The 13,908-nt window shown below is 37.3% G+C and overlaps 1 protein-coding gene across 2 annotated transcripts in view; it reads right to left on the bottom strand.

Moving 5' to 3' along the window:
- The window catches only part of FLVCR1 (FLVCR heme transporter 1), a 42,073-nt gene that overhangs the window by 10,757 nt on the left and 17,408 nt on the right, over positions 1 to 13,908 (bottom strand). The window lies entirely within an intron of this gene.

A 13,908-nucleotide genomic window follows, 5' to 3' on the forward strand; every position in this document is an offset into this window, starting at 1 on the left:
ACTCTGTGACAGTTGTGAAAATATAATGTCTTCTTAGACAGTTGAAAGAAAAAATTAAGACCTCTTGCTATTCCCTTTCAGGATGTGGACTGATCAACGTAACACCTAAACTTACTAGAGATTGTGATTGTAAAATTCTGGCATTACATCATTTACTATTATTTAGATTCAGACATATGGACCAGAAATCACAGTCCCATGCATAACACTGTATACAGCAATCTAGCAACGGATTGCTTCCTGAGCGCCTACACAAGCTGATGAATGTTAAAGCATTAAGACAGAATCCCTCTTTCAGAGATCTCACCCCTGCATCAAAGACTTATAAGGCAATTAGTAAGACAATGTTAACTGAAAAATACTTAAAAAGGAAAAATAAAAACAGCTGGTTATCAGGAATCATATGATTAGATTTGAATCATGGAGTTTCTTCACATATGTTGTGTAACTTTAGGTCTAAGTCTTTTAACCTAGCTGAAATTTAAGTTTATTGTTTTCCTATTATTAAATATTTCAAGCATACAAAATAGTACAGAGACTAATTTAACAAATACCCTTACTCATCACCCTCTTACTAAACATTAACATTTTGCCATTTTTGCTTTAGATTCATTTTTTTAGACCTTCCTTAATCCTATTCTTCCTCAGAGGTAATCCTCATCCTGATCTTGGTGTTTATTATCGTACATATTATAACATATGTGTATCAATACACAATAGTTAGAATTATTCTGCATGTATTTAAATTTTATATAAATAATATGATATTAGTATCCATCTGCAATTTGCTCATATCACTCAATATCATGGTTTTGAGATTTAACCATGTTGATACTTTTAGTTCTAGCTCATTGGTTTTCTCTGGTGTATAATAGTACATTGTGTGAATATACTTCCATTTAATTATCTCTTGTCCTAAGTCAATAGACATGTTAAGGCTTTTTCCAGTTTTTTGCTATTTAAAACAATGTTGCGATAAATACTATGTTTTTGTTCTTATGTATAAGGGTTTCTCTAAGTATGTACCTAGGAGTAAAACTTCTACTTTCTAGATATAGCCAAACTACTCTTCAAAATGGGTGTGCCAGTTTATATAGTAAGTCCCCTACATATGAATGAGTTCCGTTCCGAGAGCGGGTTTGTAAGTCCAATGTGTTCGTAAGTCCAACAAAGTTAGCCTAGGTACCCAACGAACACAATCAGCTATATAGTACTGTACTGTAATGGGTTTATAATACTTTTCACACAAATAATACATAAAAAACAAACTAAAAATAAAGAAAACATTTTTAATCTTACAGTACAGTACCTTGTACAGTAGTACAGTACAACAGCTGACATTCAGGGGCTGGCATCAAGTGAACAGGCAAGGAGAGTTACTGACTGGAGGAGGGAGAGGAGGTGGGAGATGGTAGAGCTGAAGGATCATCAGCAATAGGAGACGGGGGGCAAGCTGCAACTTCACTCACACCTGACGTTGATGGAACGCACGTTTGCATCTTTGAAAGTTCACAACTTGAAGGTTCATATGTAGGGGACTTGCTGTACTACCAACAGAGTTCCTTTACTCTACATCCTTGCCAAATTTGTTTGCATCAGATTAAAAAATTTTTTTCTTTTTTTTGCCAATTTGAATGTGTGGGATATTGTATCTTACTTTGGTTTTGATTTGCATTTCCTCAATTACTAGTAAGGTTGAGCATCATACATGAGCAATATACACACACACAAACATATAAATGCCTTCTGATTTCCCCAGACTGTTTGCTCTTTTCTTAGTGATTAGTAGGGGTCACTTTTATATTGTGGGTACGAAGCCTTTGTTGGTTATATGCATTTGCAGACATTTTCTCATAGCCTATGTCATGTCTTTTTAGAACATATCATTATTTTAATGTATATATTTATCAATCTTTTTATTTAGGGTTTATGTTTTTTGCATTAGGAAATTCTTTTAAGAATACTAAAGATGGTTCCCTTCCCTTCCCTTTATTGCTTCTAAAACATTAAAGCTCTGGGGACTTCCCTGGTGGTCCAGTGGTTAAGACTCCATGCTTCCACTGCAGGAGGCACGGGTTCAATCCCTGCCCTGGTCAGGGAGCTAAGATCCTGCATGCCATGCCGCGTGGCCAAAAAAAAAAAAAAATTAAAGTTCTGATTTTTACCCTTTGATCTTTAATCCACAATTCATTTCCTAATTTCACCTTATTTTTCCTCTATGGCTAATTGATTGTCCCAGGACAATTTACTATGTAGATTCTCTTCTACAAATATCAAGTTTTCATATATGCATAATGTTCTAGTCATCATAGCTGTTTGCAAATATTCTAGTTTTTCTCTATCCAGGCACTTAGTGGCATGGCCATATGCCTTTAAAGGTGAGTAAAAGTGATACTTCTCATTTCCTACCTGAGTAATCATGGAGACACGTGCCTGGATCCCTGAGTAATTTGCTGCCTACTCACAGTGAACAGGTAGCATTGGCAAGAAATAAACTTTTGATGTGTTTGGCCACTAAGATTTTTTTTGGTGGGGTTTCATTGCTATAATACAACCTAACCTATGCCAACTGATACACAGGGCTAGGTCCCTGGGCTCTCTATTCTGTTTCGGTGATCTAATTGTCTATCCTTTACTAATACATGACATCATGATTACCACTGCTCTATAAATCTTGATATCTGAGAATTAGTTCCTTACCTTGTTCTTTATCAAAATTACCATTGTTGTTCTTGGCCCTTACTTATCTCACAGTAATTTCAGAATTAGCCGAGTTTTATTACAAACCCTGTTTAAGTTGGAGATTGCAAGATGAGGCCTAGGTCTAAAGATCTTATCAAAAACCCCTGGGTAACTAGCCTTTGTTACTCACTTCCCACTGAGTTCAGGAATGCATAGGGACCCAGCTAGGTTAGCCTGAGGAGGCCAAGGAAAATAAAGGAGGCCTGTGCTGAGGCTTCAGTGTACTCTACTGCACTGTACCCTACGGTGATCTCAAATCTATTCCAGACCTCAGTGAGGAGAGCCAGAATCTGAAGAAAGAATTATAATAGCAAAGAATACTGTTAGCTGAACCTAGAGTATGGTATTTGTCTGAGTTTCAGAGAGCAAGTAGCTACAGATGGGGACAGTGAGGGATCATGCTTTCTCCAAATAGCCCTAACTCAAAAAAAAGTTTAGGGCTGCTCTGTTTAAAAGAACCTCGACTCGGGTACACCTTAAATATCCCAGGAAACAGAAAAATGGATAAAGAAGTTGTGGTACTTATGTACAATGGAATATCCCTCAGCCATGAAATCAATGTTATAAGGTTAGTAGCAGCATAATGAGTGGATTTAGGCATGATGATTCTAAGTGAAATATGTCACACAGAAAAAGAAACTTATCATAACATCACTTATAGAAGGAATGTAAAAATCGCTACACATGAACTGAATTATAAAACAGAACAGAGTCACACATTTAGAAAACACACTTATGGCTGCTTAAGGGGAAAGGTGAGGTGGGGTGAGGCATAAAACAGGAGTTTGAAATTAGCACAGATACTGTTCCATAAACCAAATATGTAATAAACAAGACCTACTCATTGCTCAATGAACTGGACTCAACAAGCCTATTCACCGCAGAACAATATATCTGACTAGTAAGAATCTTAAAAAGTATTTATTGATATCTCTCTGTAAGTGAATCAAGTGGGTGTAAAGTGGCATAAACACAGCAGTGAAAATCAGCTAAACCCCAATATAAAAATAAATTACAAAAAAACCCCCCAAAAACAAAGACAGTGAAAGAGAGAGAAATTCTTACAAAATTCGTTCAGGGGCTGTGATGCAACCTGGATTGACCACATCTAGACCCACAGCTGGATGAGACATAAGGCTGGACACTCTTGGGGCTGAGAGGATTGGTGAGGTTGGGTGAGCAAATGCAGACCCTTTAAAGTAATACTGCGTGGTACCCATTCCATGGCTCCCAAATCTCCAGGTTCAAGGAAATCTTCCTACAGCTAAAACATGTATGGGAAACCCAGACGATGGTACAAAAGTTTCTTGGTTTATTTGGTTCCTGAGTTTTGGACACTAAAAAATCCTGAAAACCTGTCCTAGGAGTGTAGTGCCTATCCAGACTATCCCATGTACAAGTCTGCTCCAATCTTTTGTATATAATACTAGGCGTGGAGGGGGACAGGTACAATTCCAAAAGGTGTGATATGACTCTCACTCATTCAGACACTATGATCCCTAACTATGCACCCCTTCGGTGACGAATATCAAGTCAAGAAACTTCTCCAACTGTCCTGGGGAATATTATTGAACTCTCCACAGGGTTTCCCAACTCCCTCTTTCTAATTCCTTCAACAAGTAAACTCTGTTCAGTTTCTGAAGGCTGTGTCTGTGTCTGGCCTTTCCATCAGTCCAAATCCATAATTGGCATTTGTTAATATAGTGGTCCTGGTAAGGTTAACTGGCATTATTACAATCTTGAGTCTTCCAAAAACATGGTATATCCCTCCACTTAATTGAGATCTTCTCTTATGTCTTTCAATGTTTTATAATTTTATAATTTATAAAGTTATTTTTTAACATTTAAGTATAGCTGATTTACATTAAGTTCTTTTTGGTAGATTTATTCCTACACATCTTATACTTCTGGTTGCTATTATAAAAGGTATCTTTTTATAAGAATGCAGTTGATATTTTCACATTGTTAGGTATCTCATAATCTTTCTGAACCCATCCTTATTAGTTCTAATAGAGTCTGTAGGTTCTCTTGAATTATTTTGTAGACCATGGGGTCAGCAAAAACATTATCTGTAAAAGACCAGACAGTAAATATTTTAGCTTTGCAGGCTATATGGTCTCTGATGTGGCTACTCTGCTGCTCTTGTAGTTCAAAAGCAGCCATAGACAATATGTAAGTGAACAAAACTTTATAAAAACCGGCAATGGCCGGATTTGGCTCCTAAGACAGTTTGCTGACCTCTGGTATACATAATCATATTATCTGTGAATAATAGCATCTTTTTTCTTTCCAATTCATATACTTTTAATTTTTCCTGTATTAGTGGGCCAGCCAGGACTTTCAGTTGGATGTTGAATAGAAGTGGTGACAATAGGCATCCTTGTTTTAAGGAATACTTCTTATTGATTTTTAAGGGTAATGTTCCTAAGGTTCTGCCTTTGGAATGATGTTTGCTATAGGGTTTTTTTTTTTTTTTTTTTTTTTTTAAACATCTTTATTGAAGTATAATTGCCTTACAATGGTGTGTTAGCTTCTGCTTTATAACAAAGTGAATCAGTTATACATATACAATATGTTCCCATATCTCTTCTCTCTTGCATCTCCCTCCCTCCCACCCTCCCCATCCCACCCCTCTAGGTGGTCACAAAGCACCGAGCTGATCTCCCTGTGCTATGCGGCTGCTTCCCACTAGCTATCTATTTTACATTGGTAGTGTATATATGTCCATGACACTCTCTCACCCTGTCACATCTCACCCCACCCCCTCCCCATATCCTCAAGTCCATTCTCTAGTAGGTCTGTGTCTTTATTCCCGTCTTGCCACTAGGTTCTTCATGGCTTTTTTTTTTCCTTAGATTCCGTATATATGTGTTAGCATACTGTATTTGTTTTTCTCTTTCTGACTTACTTCACTCTGTATGACAGACTCTAACTCCATCCACCTCATTACAAATACCTCCATTTCATTTCTTTTTATGGCTGAGTAATATTCCATTGTATATATGTGCCACATCTTCTTTATCCATTCATCTGTCGATGGACATTTAGGTTGCTTCCATGTCCTGGCTATTGTAAATAGAGCTGCAATGCACATTGTGGTACATGACTCTTTTTGAACTATGGTTTTCTCAGGGTATATGCCCAGTAGTGGGATTGCTGGATCGTATGGTAGTTCTATTTGTAGTTTTTTAAGGAACCTCCATACTGTTCTCCATAGTGGCTGTATCAATTTGCATTCCCACCAACAGTGCAAGAGAGTTCCCTTTCCTCCACACCCTCTCCAGCATTTATTGTTTCTAGATTTTTTGATGATGGCCATTCTGACCGGTGTGAGATGATATCTCATTGTAGTTTTGATTTGCATTTCTCTAATGATTAATGATGTTGAGCATTCTTTCATGTGTCTGTAGGCCATCTGTATATCTTCTTTGGAGAAATGTCTATTTAGGTCTTCTGCCCATTTTTGGATTGGGTTGTTCGTTTTTTTGTTATTGAGCTGCATGAGCTGCTTGTAAATCTTGGAGATTAATCCTTTGTCAGTTGCTTCATTTGCAAATATTTTCTCCCATTCTGATGGTTGTCTTTTGGTCTTGTTTATGGTTTCCTTTGCTGTGCAAAAGCTTTTAAGTTTCATTAGGTCCCATTTGTTTATTTGTGTTCTTATTTCCATTTCTCTGGGAGCTGGGTCAAAAAGAATCTTGCTGTGATGTATATCATAGAGTGTTCTGCCTATGTTTTCCTCTAAGAGTTTGATAGTGTCTGGTCTTACACTTAGGTCTTTAATCCATTTTGAGTTTATTTTTGTGCATGGTGTCAGGGAGTGTTCTAATTTCATACTTTTACATGTAGCTGTCCAATTTTCCCAGCACCACTTATTGAAGAGGCTGTCTTTTCTCCACTGTATATGCTTGCCTCCTTTATCAAAGATAAGGTGACCATATGTGCGTGGGTTTATCTCTGGGCTTTCTATCCTGTTCCATTGATCAATATTTCTGTTTTTGTGCCAGTACCAAACTGTCTTGATTACTGTAGCTTTGTAATATAGTCTGAAGTCAGGGAGCCTGATTCCCCCAGCTCCATTTTTCGTTCTCAAGATTGCTTTGGCTATTCGGGGTCTTTTGTGTTTCCATACAAATTGTGAAATTTTTTGTTCTAGTTCTGTGAAAAATGCCAGTGGTAGTTTGATAGGGATTGCATTGAATCTGTAGATTGCTTTGGGTAGTAGAGTCATTTTCACAATGTTGATTCTTCCAATCCAGGAACATGGTATATCTTTCCATCTATTTGTATCATCTTTAATTTCTTTCATCAGTGTCTTATAATTTTCTGCATACAGGTCTTTTGTCTCCTTAGGTAGGTTTATTCCTAGATATTTTATTCTTTTTGTTGCAATGGTAAACGGGAGTGTTTTCTTAATTTCACTTTCAGATTTTTCGTCATTAGTGTATAGAAATGCAAGAGATTTCTGTGCATTAATTTTGTATCCTGCTACTTTACCAAATTCATTGATTAGCTCTAGGAGTTTTCTGGTAGCATCTTTAGGATTCTCTATGTATAGTATCATGTCATCTGCAAACAGTGACAGCTTTACTTCTTCTTTTCCGATTTGGATTCCTTTTATTTCTTTGTCTTCTCTGATTGCTGTGGCTAACACTTCCAAAACTATGTTGAATAATAGTGGTGAGAGTGGACAACCTTGTCTTGTTCCTGATCTTAGTGGAAATAGTTAATCAAGTCCAGGAAGCACAGAGAGTCCCATACAGGATAAACCCAAGGAGAAACACGCCAAGACACATATTAATCAAACTGTCAAAAATTAAATATAAAGAAAACATATTAAAAGCAGCAAGGGAAAAACAGCAAATAACACACAAGGGAATCCCCATAAGGTTAACATCTGATCTTTCAGCAGAAACTCTGCAAGCCAGAAGGGAGTGGCAGGATATACTTAAAGTGATGAAGGAGAAAAACCTACAACCAAGATTACTCTACCCAGCAAGGATCTCATTCAGATGTGATGGAGAAATTAAAACCTTTACAGACAAGCAAAAGCTGAGAGAGTTCAGCACCACCAAACCAGCTTTACAACAAATGCTAAAGGAACTTCTCTAGGCAAGAAACACAAGAGAAGGAAAACACCTACAATAACAAACCCAAAACATTTAAGAAAATGGGAATAGGAACATACATATCGATAATTACCTTGAATGTAAATGGATTAAATGCTCCCACCAAAGACACAGGCTGGCTGAATGGATACAAAAACAAGACCCATATATATGCTGTCTACAAGAGACCCACTTCAGACCTAGAGACACATACAGACTGAAAGTGAGGGGATGGAAAAAGATATTCCATGCAAATGGAAATCAAAAGAAAGCTGGAGTAGCAATTCTCATATCAGACAAAATAGACTTTAAAATAAAGACTATTACAAGAGACAAAGAAGGACACTATATAATGATCAAGGGATCGATCCAAGAGGAAGGTATAACAATTGTAAATATTTATGCACCCAACATAGGAGCACCTCAATACATAAGGCAAATACTAACAGCCATAAAAGGGGAAATTGACAGCAACACAATCATAGTAGGGGACTTTAACACCCCACTTTCACCAATGGACAGATCATCCAAAATGAAAATAAATAAGGAAACACAAGCTTTAAATGATACATTAAACAAGATGGACTTAATTGATATTTATAGGACATTCCACCCAAAAACAACAGAATACACATTTTTCTCAAGTGCGCATGGAACATTCTCCAGGATAGATCATATCTTGGGTCACAAATCAAGCCTTGGTAAATTTAAGAAAATTGAAATCGTATCAAGTATCTTTTCCGACCACAACGCTATGAGACTAGATATCAATTACAGGAAAAGATCTGTAAAAAATACAAACACATGGAGGCTACACAATACACTACTTAATAACGAAGTGATCACTGAAGAAATCAAAGGGGAAATCAAAAAATACCTAGAAACAAATGACAATGGAGATACGACGACCCAAAACCTATGGGACGCAGCAAAAGCAGTGCTAAGAGGGAAGTTTATAGCAATACAAGCCTACCTCAAGAAACAGGAAACATCTCGAATAAACAACCTAACCTTGCACCTAAAGCAATTAGAGAAAGAAGAACAAAAAAACCCCAAAGCTAGCAGAAGGAAAGAAATCATAAAGATCAGGTCAGAAATAAATGAAAAAGAAATGAAGGAAACAATAGCAAAAATCAATAAAACTAAAAGCTGGTTCTTTGAGAAGATAAACAAAATTGATAAACCATTAGCCAGACTCATCAAGAGAAAAAGGGAGAAGACTCAAATCAATAGAATTAGAAATGAAAAAGGAGAAGTAACCACTGACACTGCAGAAATACAAAAGATCATGAGAGATTACTACAAGCAACTCTACGCCAATAAAATGGACAACCTGGAAGAAATGGACAGATTCTTAGAAATGCACAAACTGCTGAGACTGAACCAGGAAGAAATAGAAAATATGAACAGTCCAATCACAAGCACTGAAATTGAAACTGTGATTAAAAACCTTCCAACAAACAAAAGCCCAGGACCAGATAGCTTCACAGGTGAATTCTATCAAACATTTAGAGAAGAGCTAACACCTATCCTTCTCAAACTCTTCCAAAATATTGCAGAGGGAGGAACACTCCCAAACTCGTTCTACGAGGCCACCATCACCCTGATACCAAAACCAGACAAAGATGTCACAAAGAAAGAAAACTACAGGCCAATATCACTGATGAACATAGATGCAAAAATCCTCAACAAAATACTCGCAAACAGAATCCAACAGCACATTAAAAGGATCATACACCATGATCAAGTGGGGTTTATCCCAGGAATGCAAGGATTCTTCAATATACGTAAATCAATCAATGTGATACACCATATTAACAAATTGAAGGAGAAAAACCATATGATCATCTCAATAGATGCAGAGAAAGCTTTCGACAAAATTCAACACCCATTTATGATAAAAGCCCTGCAGAAAGTAGGCATAGAGGGAACTTTCCTCAACATAATAAAGGCCATATATGACAAACCCACAGCCAACATTGTCCTCAGTGGTGAAAAACTGCTATAGGGTTTTTGTAGATAAACTTTATCAAGTTCAGAAAGTTCATTTTTCTCACAATTGGCTAAGAGTCTTTAACCAATGGGTATTGTATTCTATCAAATGCTTTTTCCTCAGCCATTGGGTAAATTTTCCTCTTTGATCTCTTATAGTGGTCAATTATATGCATACATTTCTAGTACTAAATCGTTTCTCACTCCTGAGATAAACCAAACTTCATCAGGATGCAGTATCATTTTTATAAATAGCTGCATTACGTTTTCTAATATTTTATTTTGGATTTTTACATCTAGGTTCATATGTAAAACTGGCCTATAATTTTTCTCTTACACTGTCCCTGTCTGATTTTGATATCAAGGTTATACTAGCTTCACAAATAAATTGCAGATGATAACAAATAAGTTGCAGGTGGTAACAGTGATTCCTTCCAGGGAGTGGATGACCTGGGGATAGAGATGGGAGAAGACTGACTTTTCATTGTATGTCCTTTGTACCTTTTAAATTCTATACAAATAAAATTTAGAATTAAGAAATGAGAACTCAGGGGACTTCCCTGGTGGTCCAGTGGTTAAGACTCCGTGCTCCCAATGCAGGGGGCCCTGGTTCGATCCTTGGTCAGGGAACCAGATCCCACATGCCACAACTAAGAGCCCGCATGCAGCAACTAAAAGATTCCCGCATGCCGCAACTAAAGATCCCTCATGCCGCAATGAAAATCCCGCACGCGGCAACAAAGATCCCACGTGCCACAACTAAGACCTGGCGCAGGGACTTCCTTGGCGTCACAGTGGTTAAGAATCCGCCTGCCAATGCAGGGGACATGGGCTCAATCCCTGGTCCGGGAAGATCCCACATGCCACGGAACAACTAAGCTTGTGTGCCACAACAACTGAGTCTGCATGCTGCAACTACTGAAGTCTGCGCGCCTAGAGCCCATGCTCTGCAACAAGAAAAGCCACCGCAATGAGAAGCCTGCACAGAGCAATGAAGACCCAATGCAGCCAAAAAAAAAAAAAGACTTGGCACAGCCAAATAAATAAATATTTATTTTAAAAAAAGAAAAAGAAATGAGAACTCGGAGTCTTTATTTTTAAAATAGGTATAATAATCTTTCTATCTCAAAAAGTTAGCTGAAATAATATATATGGAAGTCCTTTACAAATTTCAAACAACTAAACAAATTTTTACCTAATTATTTATGCATAATCAGGTGCTAAATAATGTGCTATAAAATACATAAAAGCTCCACAGAAATCAGAATATTCAGAGACGGTGCCATCTAAGGCCCTTGCTCATGCCATTACCCTCTTCCCCCTTGTCTATCCAAATCTAACCTGTCCTTCAAGGCCAGCCTCAACCACCATCTTTGCTGTGATGCCCTCGCTTTCTTGTATCTTGTCCCAATTATGTATTCTGAAGGCCTTTAGCATGCACTTGCCATACAACTTCTCTTATGTTGTTATCTTTCTGATAAATAACTTTTACACTATTGTTTACTTTTCAGAGGTTTACATTATCTCCTCAATTGAATTATAATTATTTCAGGGTGGAAATCATGTATCATGCTTCTTTCTAGTCCACACAGCATCTAGGGCACTATTATACATTTAGTAGATACTTGACAATTATTGGTAGGATAAATGAATAAATGAATGAATAATACAATGAACAATAAGTGAGGTAAACGTTAAGCTAGCTCTTATAGGACTGCTTAAGGGAAAAAAGGACACATTTCAGGTAAAAGAAATAATGGCACAAAATGTATTACATAGATGAGAATTAACAGTGTATATGCATGTGAAGGCATGTTTGTGTTTCTGTGTATGTGGCACAGGGTTGGTTATAAATTTGGCTAAAAGAGAATTTTGTATTGGGAAACAATGAGGTATAAAAGAAGGAAAGAAGCCACCTTAAATGATAGGCTAAAGAAATGAATTTGCTCTACTACATAACAGTGAGCCACTATATTTTCTCTACTTCCTAGTTATGAATTTTAGGTTTAAGCTAAGCAGTGGAGGTAACCAAAATTAAGAAAAGGAACTGAAGTATTTAATTATGAGATGATATAACATCTGGTATTTGCTTTAAAATATTCCAGGGAATTCCCTGGCTGTCCGATGGTTAGGACTCTGCGCTTTCACTGCCAAGGGCCCGGGTTCGATCCCTGGTTGGGGAACTAAGATCCCACAAGCTGCAGCGTGGTCAAAGCCAAAAAAATAAAAAAATAAAAAGGTAAAATATTCCAGGAAAAAAGCAGAGGAAATAAAAGCAAGATTGGTGAATTGTTGGTAATTGTTGAAGCTGGGTGATGATGGGTACTTAGGAATTCATTAAATTAAATGTTCTACTTTTGTGTTTAATAATTTCCACTAAGAAAAGGGGTGGGGGGAAGTAATCCCAGTAAAAGGGTAAGAGTTTAGGTCACAGCATAATTTGTTACAACTTATAAAACAATTATGTACTCCTGTGTGCACTGCCCCCAAAAAATATAAAGAAAAGAATAGCAGTGAGTGACTTCTGAAGGCAAGTAAGACAGAAATAGGGGGTATTGGTTAATAAACAGTGTTAATATAAGGACGAAAGAATACTCTGCCATAAAACTCTGAAGGGAACGCATTGTGTTGGTGCCTGCAGTCAAAGCTACAGTGTTAGGAGGAATATCTGTCTGCTATGCTGAAAGACCTAGAAGGATGAGACTTTGATAGAGGAGTCAAAATAGATGACAGTTTGCACAGGGTCAAAGAAAGGAATTATTGATGACATTTTCCATATGCTTACAGTGGTCAGAACTATAATTTATAAAGGACCTAAAACACCGTGGGAGAACTCACAAAAGAAGACAGTGCTGGCAGACAGCAGAAACAAGAACTACAATCCTGCAGCCTGTGGAACGAAAACCACATTCACAGAAAGATAGACAAAATGAAAAGGCAGAGTACTTTGTACCAGATGAAGGAACAAGATAAAACCCCAGAAAAACAATTAAATGAAGTGAAGGTAGGCAACCTTCCAGAAAAAGAATTCAGAATAATGATAGTGAAGATGATCCAGGACCTTGGAAAAAGAATGAAGACCAAGAAGATGCAAGAAATGTTTAACAAGGACCTAGAAGAGTTAAAGAACAAACATCTAGAAGAATTAAAGAACAAACAAACAGAGATTAACAATACAATAATTGAAATGAAAAATACACTAGAAGGAATCAATAGCAGAATATTTGAGGCAGAAGAACAGATAAGTGACCTGGAAGACAGAATGGTGGAATTCACTGCCATGGAACAGAATAAAGAAAAAAGAATGAAAACAAATGAAGACAGCCTAAGAGACCTGTGGGACAACATTAAATGCACCAACATTCGCATTATAGGGGTCCCAGAAGGAGAAGAGAGAGAGAAAGGACCTGAGAAAATATTTGAAGAGATTATAGTCGAAAACTTCCCTAACATGGGAAAGGAAATAGCCACCCAAGTCCAGGAAAAGCAGAGAGTCCCAGGCAGGATAAACCCAAAGAGAAACACGCCGAGACACATAGTAATCAAACTGACAAAAATTAAAGACAAAGAAAAATTATTAAAAGCAACAAGGGAAAAACGACAAATAACATACAAGGGAACTCCCATAAGGTTAACAATTGATTTCTCAGCAGAAACTCTACAAGCCAGAAGGGAGTGGCACAATGTATTTAAAGTGATGAAAGGGAAGAACCTACAACCAAGATTACTCTACCCGGCAAGGATCTCATTCAGATTTGACGGAGAAATCAAAAGCTTTACAGACAAGGAAAAGTTCAGAGAATTCAGCACCACCAAACCAGCTCTACAACAAATGCTAAAGGAACTTCTCTAAGTGGGAAACACAAAAGACAGAAAGGACCTACAAAAACAAACCCAAAACAATTAAGAAAATGGTCATAGGAACATACATATCGATAATTACCTTAAACGTGAATGGATTAAATGCTCCAACCAGAAGGCGCAGGCTCACTGAATGGATACAAAAACAAGACCCATATATATGCTATCTACAAGAGACCCACTTCAGACCTAGGGATACATACAG

This window comes from Balaenoptera musculus, chromosome 1 (assembly GCF_009873245.2).
Source record: "Balaenoptera musculus isolate JJ_BM4_2016_0621 chromosome 1, mBalMus1.pri.v3, whole genome shotgun sequence".
Taxonomy (NCBI): domain Eukaryota; kingdom Metazoa; phylum Chordata; class Mammalia; order Artiodactyla; family Balaenopteridae; genus Balaenoptera; species Balaenoptera musculus.